Source organism: Ipomoea nil, unplaced genomic scaffold (assembly GCF_001879475.1).
Source record: "Ipomoea nil cultivar Tokyo-kokei standard unplaced genomic scaffold, Asagao_1.1 scaffold2280, whole genome shotgun sequence".
Taxonomy (NCBI): Eukaryota; Viridiplantae; Streptophyta; class Magnoliopsida; order Solanales; family Convolvulaceae; genus Ipomoea; species Ipomoea nil.
In genome coordinates, this window is record NW_017618708.1 from 3,242,952 (window position 1) to 3,254,368 (window position 11,417).

The following is an 11,417-nucleotide window of genomic DNA, read 5'->3' on the forward strand; positions in this document are numbered from 1 at the left end:
ACACATTAATTCCTATGTGAAACTGTATGCATGTAAAACTGTTAGTGGGAACACAAAATAGTCTAGGTCTTAGTGATAAGCAATCTATGTAGAAAAATGGACTAGTCAAATATGGGTGTGATCATGATTAGGCTACAGAGTATACATGGGCGAAAGGGGCGGTCCAAAACACTGGGGTATGTTTTGTGCACACTCCTAAATGTGGGGTTGCACACACCTCGACACCAATAACAACCCCTTAGAACACACAGACGGAGATATCTGAATGTTTAAATTATAGTTAGAAAACGTGATTTTTTACATTAAAGGAATGGTGATCATTTGGCTTCTTGCGGTGCTTCACAGGTGGCGACAACAACAACGATGGGCTAGATGAATGTGTAATGGAATAGTCCGCAAATGGTACAAAGCATTGGAGGCTAGAATGCGATAAAGAAATGCAACCTTACATTGGGCAGCGTTTCGAATCAGTACAAGAAGGGATCTATGAGGTTACATACTGCAAAGATGAAGTGAAAACAGAGTGTACATATAAGAAATTCAATAGAGTTGGAATACTATGTAGACACATTTTTTGGGTGTTCTAATAAGACTTATAATCGAATAAATATTCCGATACAATTCATGGTTTTCAATGTAGTAAGATTGCGTGATTGAACAATATGCACACGGTAGTGGACGATAGTGCACACAAAAACTAGGTAGCACCTCTGCCTTACGCCTCACCACACCAAATTAGGGATAATACAAAACCAAATTCGAAACATTGAATGTGTGACATTGATAAACACACCAAGACCAAACTCATACTTTGACAATTCCTACAGATTTGTGCTACACAAATTGCCAAACATGACACGCAATGTTCAAGATTGACATATAACATATTTAGTACGCAATTAACCGACGAGGTGCACACGACTACACACACGTGTGCACGAGGCAAAACGCAGTTCGTTAGGTATTTCACTAGTTACAAATCAATGCACACAGCTGTGTGTTGTTGTGCACACTGTTTAACATAGCCAACCTAGTGTGCAAAACATAGTTCCAGCTGGTGCACATGGAAATAATGAGCGAACCGAAACGATTTTTAGTGGAGAGGGATGCATGCATGTTGTGCACCCACAATTACACACTGTGCACACAACGGGGCACCACATACTTGTAGAGAAGAAGAATACATCACTGTACAAAAATAATTGGAAATATCATAGAGTAATAAATACGGCATCCCAAAACTGAATAGATACAGTACAAGGAAGGCTATTCTAACCATCTATAAGTAAACAATCTAGTCCAACAAATAGGCAAACCCGGTGACAGTACAGTTACACTGTCATAGTAATCAATGGTACTCTAAACAGTAGAAATAAACTGATAAACCAGTCTGAGGTTCCTACTTCTATTCATATTGAATTCGGAGGCCGCAATTTCCTTCATGTAATGTAACCTGAGCTGGTGGAGCTTAGTAGTGTCTCCTTTGGTAAGGCCACACTCCCATTTGGACACCCTTTGGCCTACTTATTACGTCTCCATAGGACGCATGACAAAAACTCCACAGTCAATCTTATTCTTCGAATCGCGCCAAGCCATTTGCATGCGCTTGGCATCCAAACCTACACAGATTGTAGACTTCGCAGGGTCCAAAGTTTTGAAGAATTCTGCCAGCATATCCTTCTTTACAAGGCAAATACAAAACCAAAGTAAGTTGTAAACATTAATGAAATAAACCAAGCATTCTTGCTACAGCTCATTACATACCCTATCTTTCAGACAGTCACCATATTTACGCTGTTTTGAAGGTGAGATAGTAGAATTGTCAATTATTTCTTACCAGCCATTGCGAAAATCAAATCAAAGGAGAAAGTAGTGGCCTAATCGTAGAATTGGGAACATGAACTGCAAATTAAGCAATAAAAATATGAACCACCCACCTATTAAAAAAACCCAAACTCACACAAAGATCAGGTTTATGCACATATTGGAATTGACAAATGCACACAACAGAGTACATTAACCTGTATGTGTGTGAATCACATAAAAGAATAAAAACACCTAAAATCGTACACAACAATAAACCCAAGCACCCAACATCCACACCAACAACACAAACAAAGCACAAAAATAAACAATAAAGAAACTCAAAAAAACAACCCACAAAACAAGCAATAAAAAATCGAGAAGCATTGCACACAGTTACATACGCCAATGCACACAGTACGCAATCTGTTTGTTAATTATGTAGTTTGGCACAATTTCTTGTTTAATAATATGAAATTTGTTCCTTTTTAAATTATTTGGGGGGGGGGGGGGGGGGGGGGGTGCTGTAAATTTAGTTCAATTTCTAATATTCTAATCTTAGTTCATCATTTAGAATAAGGTGAAAACTCTGTTCTGTAAGCTTTTTGAACCATAATTGGGTGCATATTTCAGCGTTTGATCATGTATTCATGCTTGCCTAGGAGTTGACAACTTCAATTGTTGGCTAACCCAACTTAGGAATCTGAAGAAATAATGATACATTGCTACTATAGAACTATATGCAATAGCTAAATTCATACAGGAATACAGAATATTAGAGCTGCCATCTCATTGGCTTGGCACTCAATGCGAAATGTGGTATTAATTTGCATTAAACCAAGTAATTTCCCAAGAATTAAAGGAATATATTGCATTTTGACGAATTCATTGGTTTTTTTCCCACACATTCCTCCCAAGATTTTCCATTCAAGCATAAAGGACCAAAAACAACAACAAATGTAGATAGTGAAGCAACCAAAAGCACCACCGAAAATGAAATAAGCACTGGAAATTGGAAAAAAATAAATAAGACAAAACAAAATAAAAATAAACCGACCAGCAGCCCCTACCCCCAAAACCCCTCCCCAGCTTCACACAACCAGGAACCGCCCATCCCTAGTCATCACAATCCCCCCTACCAGACCCAGCCATCACCTTCCCCCTACCAACGCGCCCCTTTGCACCCAAACACACCTCACCCAGCCCCAAAATTGAGCAAAAAATGTTTTAAAAAAAACCCTAAATAAACTAAATCCCCACCAATCCTGCAATCCGAGCCGTGAACCACCGTCCCCCCCCCCCCCCCCCCCATACACACGCACACACACACAACTCGCCCACCCAACAGATGCCCGGCAAAAAAAAAAAAAAAAAAAAAAAAAAAAGAGGATACAAATAGCAAAAACAACTGTAAACGACAAAAGAGTATGAAAAATACCCCGAGTTGGTGGTTCCCGTCGCTTGGCTCCACTTCAGCCCCACCGACGACCATCATCCACCGCCGTTGACGAAGAACACGAATCGAACGGCGTGGGAAAGGTTCTTCGGCCAACGTACGTTAAAGATAGAGAGAGATCCGGTAAGATTAAATATCTAATGCTAATTGGATTCCTATAATTTAATGCAATTAAAAAATAATAAAAACCCAAAATTACCCTCCCTGATCTACAAACAGGCGTAAGGTGAAATAAAATATGAATAACTAATTAAATAAATCATATCCATCCACACGTTTGTATTTTAAGGTTGGTTTGTATTTGAATATAATCCTATATATATATATATATATATATATATATATATATATATATATATAGGGAAGGGATCAGGTGCATTTGAGGCTTTCCGTGCGGTTGTGCGGGTAGACGCACGTTAAGCATTAATCTGACGTACTTAAACTATACAACACACGCACATTAAGCACACAAACAAAACACCTTCAGAACACAACCCCAGGCATATTAAGCACAAGTCTCACGCATGTTAAGTACAAGTCTCACGCATGTTAAGCACAAGCATCAAGCATGTTAAGAACAAAAACACACGCACCTTAAGTTTTAAAAACAACTCACATTAAATACACACTCACGCACATTAAATACAAAACGCACGCACCTTAAGCACACGACTCACGCACATTAAGCACAAAACTCACGAACATTAAGCATAAAACTCATGCACTTTAAAGTTTCAACAACAACTCACATTAAGTACACACTCACGCACATTAAGCACAAAACTCATGCACATTAAACATTACACACTCACGCACATTAAGCACAAATCTCACGCACATTAAGCACAAGACTCACGCACATTAAGTACAAAACTCGCGCACATTAGTCATCCGCATAACCGCACGGGAAACACTTAAATGCACCTGAACCTGGTCTCACGCATGTTAAGCACAAGCGCGCCTCGCGCATGTTAAGAACAAAAACACACGAACCTTAAGTTTTAAAAACAACTCACATTAAATACACACTCACGCACATTAAATACAAAACGCACGCACCTTAAGCACACGACCCACGCACATTAAGCATAAAACTCATGCACTTTAAAGTTTCAAAAACAACTCACATGAAGTACACACTCACGCACATTAAGCACAAAACTCACGCACATAAACATTACACACTCACGCAAGTTAAGCAAAAGACTCACGCACATTAAGTACAAAACTCGCGCACATTAATCATCCGCATAACCGCACGAGAAACACTTAAATGCACCTGAACCTGAACCTCTATATATATATATATATATATGTATGTATATATATTGTATGTATATATATATATATGTGTGTATATATATATATATATATATATACACACATATATATATATACATACAATATATATACATACATATATATATATATGTGTGTGTGTGTGTGTGTGTGTATATATATATATATATATATATATATATATATATATATATATATTAATTATTCCTTATACAAATGTGTTATGGATTGATAATAAGGACTTAATAAACATGTAGGAATAACATAATGAACTTGCTTTAATGAGTTAATCACTAGTACAGAATTGCATATACGCTACTACTGTAAAAGACAATATGCGATCATTGTACAATGGTCGCCTATGAGAGGCTCGCGGAAAGGCATCGACTTTACGCGATCATTGTGAAATGGTCGCGCATTGTTAGTAATACGCGACCGTTCTTGACAAAGAACGGTGGCGTATTGTTTTTTTTTTTAATTCGAAGGGAAAACGCGACCATTTTGAAGTTAGAAATGGTCGTGTTTTCCATTTTTATTATTTTAATAATTAGTCATTCGCGACCATTTTTGGCTAGAAATGGTCGCGGATGACTTTATAATTTTTATTCATTTATTTTATTTAATTAAAATCCCTAATTTTTTTTTTTTATAATTCCTGTACTTGTTACAGCTTATTCAAATCCTATCAACATTACTCCACAATACAATTTATCTATCAACACACTTTAAAACGATACCTTTAACACACAATGTAAATACTATCATCAAATTAAACACAATGCAAATACTATCATCAAAATACAATATATAACACTTAAAATCCTCATACTTAAATTCAATAATATCATCAAAACATGCCCAACTCAATACTATCATAAAAAACAAAATACTTTTTTATCAATAAAATAAAAGTTATAAGCACTCGGAAAAGAAGAACTTTGACCAATGCTCTCGAAGCTCATTTATGTCGTCGATAGAATACAGACTATTGCTTTCAAATGCCTACAAAAAATTAAATTAATAAAATTATTAAATATGTTAATTAATAAAATATAACTTAAATATACATAGTTCTATTTAAATTCACTTACCCCATCCAAATTATCAACAGATGAATACTTTGTCACGATGTCATACATGTATCGCATGACATAATATCCACACTCATGACCTCCCTGTTGGATCTGGCACTACAAGATACATATATTAGTTTACTAATTTAAACAACTTAATCACTACAAGAAAAATCGCGAATCGCGACAGATATTAATCCGTCGCAATATCGCGACCAATTTTGCGACCGAATGGCTTCCGTTGCCAATTTGCGACGGAAACAGCGATAAAATTTAATTCCGTCGCGAAACTTTACGCAAAGTGAAAATAAAACCCGCGAAATATTGGCGGCAAAATATTTACGACCAAATTTGCGACGGAATTAATTTCCGTCTTTAAATTCGCGACGAAAATGGCCACCGATTTAGTTCCGTTGTTAAATGAAGACGAAAATGACAACATCCTTTTTTGCGACGGAATTAACGACCAAAATTAATTCGGTCGCAATAATTTTAAAATTTTATTTTCCTTTTCCTTTAAACGTTATCGTTGTTAAAGCAAATTAAAATAAAAACCCTAAGGGGTCGTTTGGTTCACGGAATGTCAGATTACCTTAGGGAATGTTAGATTGCTGGGAATGTTAGATTACTGGGAATGTTAGATTTTTGTGTTTGGTTAAAATTGGGGTATGTAATATAATGATGTTTGGTTTAGGGTTATATTTTATACACACTATAATATCCTTAGCATATTTTCATATATTTTAATAAATTTAAAAATTAAAATAAATAAATAAGATAACGGTATCATATATAATTACATGATTTTAAAATATTAACTAAAATCTTGAACTTGAGAAACAAAATTATTTTATATGCTAACATAACATAATAAAAATAAAAAATATATATAATTACAAAAATAATTTTATATATATATATATATATATATATATATATATATATATATATATATAATAAACTAACATAACCAAAGCTATCTTACATTACCTAAGATGTTGAAGGGAATCACATTCCCTTCAAAATCCTATGTGGAGGGAATGTGACATTCCTTGGGAATGTTAGATTCCCTAAAATAATATGAACCAAACACCGGAATGTGAGCTTTGAAATGTCACATTCCCTTGATTATGTTATATAACCTGAACCAAACGCCCCCCAGATGCTAGCCTAATTCCAGATAGACGCAGCCATTGACGCAGAACGCTATTGCAGCCACCGACGCAGAACGCTATTGTAGCCATCGCCATCGCAGAACGCCATTGCAGAACGCCATCGCAGCAGAGCGCCGTCGCCATTGCCGGAGAGCGCCATCTCCGTCGCCATTACCGGAGAGCGCCATCGCCGTCGCCATTGCCGGAGAGCGCCATCGCCGTCGCCATTGCCGGAGAGCGCCATTGCCCGAGAGCGCCATCGCCGTCACCATTGCCGGAGAGCGCCATCGCCGTCGCCGTCCGTGACTGCTCCTCCTCCGTCTGTGACTGGTAATTCTATAAATTCCTCCTCGTTTTTGTGACTGCTGTTTCTTTAAACTTCCAGTATCGCAGGGCGTTATGGCGAGGCACAATTACATCTTCTCGCAAAAGATTTCCGAAGCCTCCCGAGCTTGGACACCTTCTCGCGAATTTTACCATATTGGACACTTCCAGCCAGCTATCTCGGGAAGAATTTAAAATTTATTTTAATAATTAAAATTTCATAATATATATATATATATATATATATATATATATATATATATATATATATATATATATATATATAATTATGTAAAATTTGTAGAAAATTTACTTGGAGGATATATACAATGCATGTAAAGTAATTAAAGAATGGAGTGGACAACGGCTCCATACCCAGTAATCTGTTTGCTCCCTTTTTGTGCAACCTGAACATTCCTCCTATTCATAAACTCAATATTCAACAAACCAGTTTGAGTAAAATACTCCACTATACAACCAACCAAACTTTTCTAGTCTGCTTCCAATAGACTATGTAAATTGACCTTAATTGATAAATCCATCTCTAGAAAACATTATCAACTGTTAGTCAGATATGTGGTTATAGTTCCTCTTCCTTGCTTCTCTGTATAGTGTAAAGTCGGATATACAGTAAGTAGAAAGAGATGCCCAATTTTTTTTTTCTTTAGTGTAGCAAGATAATAAAAGAGTTTCTTTTACTGGTTGCAAATGTCTTTAAGGTATGAGTGAAAGTTTTGCTAATCATCTGCTTTCACATTTTAAATCCTTGCCGGCCTGTAAGGCTGTAAGATCTAATAAATGACTCTGCGGGTGGTGTTTTTTGTATTTTTTTGGTAGTGTCTCCATATTATACTTGCAAAGAGATCCAATCAAGGAATTGGATTAAGAGAGTAATTGTTGTTTTAGAAAGTCAGTGTTCTATTTACCTTATATTAGGCTTGTCAATGTAGAAGTCTGTATATGTTTATAGTACTACAATCTAGTGGTCATCATATCATAGGACTTATTGAAGGTAATAATGCTCCATAACTACAATCTAGTGGTTAGAGTTATTCTTTTTTTTTTTTTTTTCCAGATTTTTTTTTTTCATTTTCAACAGTCTTTGAACAGATCATAGGACTGAGAACCCCTCCCTCCCATCACTAATCTCTCTCCACTTCATCCCCCACTCATCATTATCGTAAATAATATATATTGTAATATTGAAGTCTTGATGAATGCTAGTGTGACTTTATAACTTCATTGTGTATGCACTGTTTGATATTGATTTTTATGTGATTCTAGACTAGTTATTATGTTTGCATTGAACTTGTTATGAACTCCTAAAAATATATTAACCATTAACATACTATATTGGCTAAGTACAATTAGAGGGTTGTCATAGTTAATGCTGATGAGTCACTATAAATCAGCAATCATCATGCAAATCAAGGGACTAACTCTACAGTAGCTCTATACATTCTATTATCATCTAGCTAAACTAGTAGTGTTTTTGCTTTATTAATTAAAGATTCTCACTTCTAGGAAGAGAGAAAAGGTGAAACGAAACAACTTCATTTAGAGAATTGAAGCTCATTTTTTTTATAAGAACTAGACTAGAGACAATATATCCCTTTGTCATAGAAGAAAATTAAAAGAAGATTATTTGGGCAGGAGAGATAGAGAATATATAATATAATATGATGTTCATCACAGAAGAGATTATCAGACAATTGCAGAAGTTGATGGATGATATTTCAATCTCAGATTCTCTTCTTACGCACCTTTCTATCTTCAAATTTGTGGTTTTTTTTTTTGGGGATCTGTTAGGCCTTAACATTTTGCTTTTATTGCAGTTGATGAACCACTCAAGAGGACTTTCCAGGTTTTCCCTTCATTCAATTGCTCTTCCTTTTTGCAATTTTTTTTTTTTGTTTTTTATTTACAATTTAGGAGATTTTGAGAATCTGGTTCCTGAGTTCTAAAGTTTTAAATAGTCAATAAGAAGACAAGATTGTTTGAATTCTTAGTATTGATCAAGTTTAGTAATCATTTACTCATTGTATTTTGTTTTATAGTTAAACATGATGTGATCATACTTATTTTTTTAGTATGGTTCTATTTTCAACAAAGTATTTGATTTGGAGAAGAGTTTCTGCATAATTTGTTGAAATAGCTCCAGAATATGCAATTGATCTAGTTATAGATGGTTCAATTCTTGTGTGATTTCCTGAACTTGAAATAAGGTAGATTAGTTTTAATATATACACTTGAAAATCTCACTTGTGGATGACTACGGATGCTTACATCTTGCATGTATAATTGTCTGCCTGAAATCTTCAGTAGGTAGGAAGCAGGATTCTTCGGTTTTGAGCCAAAGTTGTTCAAGTTAGGGATGCTAATTCTCAACTAAGCAATAAGGGCTTGAAGGGAGGAGCAATCCCAACATCGCAACCACTTGACAATGTTATGCTACTTCTACAAATGTACAAGATGAAATTAAGAGTTTGAAGGCTACTATTCTCCTTATGCAATGACTTGATGCTATTGATGGCGGGAGAGCAGGTATTTCATGCTCACCTCCATCTCAGACCAATTGATTTTAATGGTTGTTTGTGAAGACTATTACATTGTTGTTTAGATTTAAGTACTAAATGTAGATTGATAATGTATTATTACTTGAACTTAATGTAAATTGATAATATTTTAGAATTTGTTATTTTATTTAAGAATTAATTGTGTTTTTCATATTATTGTTGTTTTATATTAATATTTTATAAACATTCATTACTATTTAAAAATAATAATTTTAATAAAAAAAATTAAAAATAATTTAAAAAAGTGACGGAATATAAATTTTGCAACGGAATATTTGTTGCAATAAATACGACGGAAAGCAATTCTGTCGTTTTTTTGCGACGGAAAAAGAATATGGCGATGGAACATTTGTTTCAGAAATTGCGACGGAATTAGCGTCGGAATAATTTCCGTTGTGAAATTTACGACGGAAATATTTCCGTCGCGATTTCGCGACGCCTTCTTCCGTCGCCTTATTTTGCGACGGAACTATTCCGTCATCTATCAAAATATGACAAGGCGATAGACGACGGAATAGATTCCGTCGCCATTCCGTCGCAAAACGTGATTCACGACGGAATTTTGCCCTTCCGTCGCGATTCGCGATTATTCTTGTAGTGAATGTAATTCAAAATATCACACTAAAAATTAAATTCAATTTTCATACATACTTTGCATGGCTTCCAATTGATGCTCTTAACCCGTGCACTCGTATGAACAGAGCGAAATTTCTTATAATAATTATAAGCATACATAAAAATTTATAAATAATATCATAGCTGCTAAAATACTTATATAAATAATAAAGTATTTACTTACAAATTCACAGAGCCTTTAATTAAACCTATGTTGCGATTAGAAGGCAAGGGATCCAAGATACATATGCTTTTTAACCGTATGCAAATCACCAAAAGTAACCAATGAGAGCTACATTTAAAAACACAAATATATATTAAAAATTTAATATCTAATACTCCAAATATAAAGTTATGAGTTATATTAATAAAATATAAGAACAATTTTCTTACTCTTGATGATATGGTGCTAAAATAAAGTTTTTATCTTTGTGCTGCTCCATGACGTGGATGAAATATGATGTAACTTTGCTGAAACTGCTTTTAAGCATAGTGTGACAAATCTGAGTCGGACAGACAAACCCGATTGACCTAATGTCATACTCAGCATTTGAATAATCTTTTGATAACGCTACTTGTGTAACCTCACTATTTTGCACCACACTCTTTTCATCTTGTCGCTTGGTGTAAAATGTATATCCATTTATGTCTTAACCTTCATAACAACTTACAAGCAAATCAGGTCCATATACTAACCATTTGATGGTTTCACTGACTTGAGATAAGTCTTTCATCACTGTATCTTTGAACCATGTGATGAATGTGCGATTGTGTTCAATGGTCACCCATCTTTCACCCTTTAAAGGATTTTGTTCTCTTATCAGGGACATGTGTTGGTCCAAGTATGGATGTACCTCAGAAAGATGTTGCAATACGAGATTATGTGCCTTATTTCGCAACTGCAAAGGTGGAGAAACTGGTTTGTACCCAATAATACCTTTCCCAGTGAGTCTTCCTTCATGACGAGACTTAGAAACACCAATTGACTCAACATTAGCTAAATAATCAGTACAAAAATCAATGAGTTCTTCAGCACCATAACCTTCAATTATACTCCCTTCAGGTCGATACCGGTTTCTCACATATCCTTTCAATATTCCCATATATCTTTCAAACG

General features: G+C 35.1%; 2 long non-coding RNA genes across 3 annotated transcripts; both read right to left on the reverse strand.

Annotated features, from left to right (window-relative positions):
• Positions 1-1,073: 1,073 nt before the first annotated feature.
• LOC109150713 lies at positions 1,074-3,396 on the reverse strand. 2 transcript variants are annotated; one of them, XR_002049206.1, is made up of 3 exons: positions 3,242-3,387; positions 1,765-1,902; positions 1,074-1,680 (listed from the first exon to the last, which is right to left on the reverse strand). It is a non-coding gene; the product is annotated as an uncharacterized LOC109150713 (long non-coding RNA). The 2 variants fall into 2 exon arrangements; XR_002049205.1 differs by having other exon boundaries at positions 1,182-1,680; positions 1,838-1,902; positions 3,242-3,396.
• A 7,113-nt stretch (positions 3,397-10,509) lies between these two features.
• Positions 10,510-10,771, reverse strand: LOC109150711. The gene is made up of 2 exons (XR_002049204.1): positions 10,694-10,771; positions 10,510-10,592 (listed from the first exon to the last, which is right to left on the reverse strand). It is a non-coding gene; the product is annotated as an uncharacterized LOC109150711 (long non-coding RNA).
• Positions 10,772-11,417: the final 646 nt, after the last annotated feature.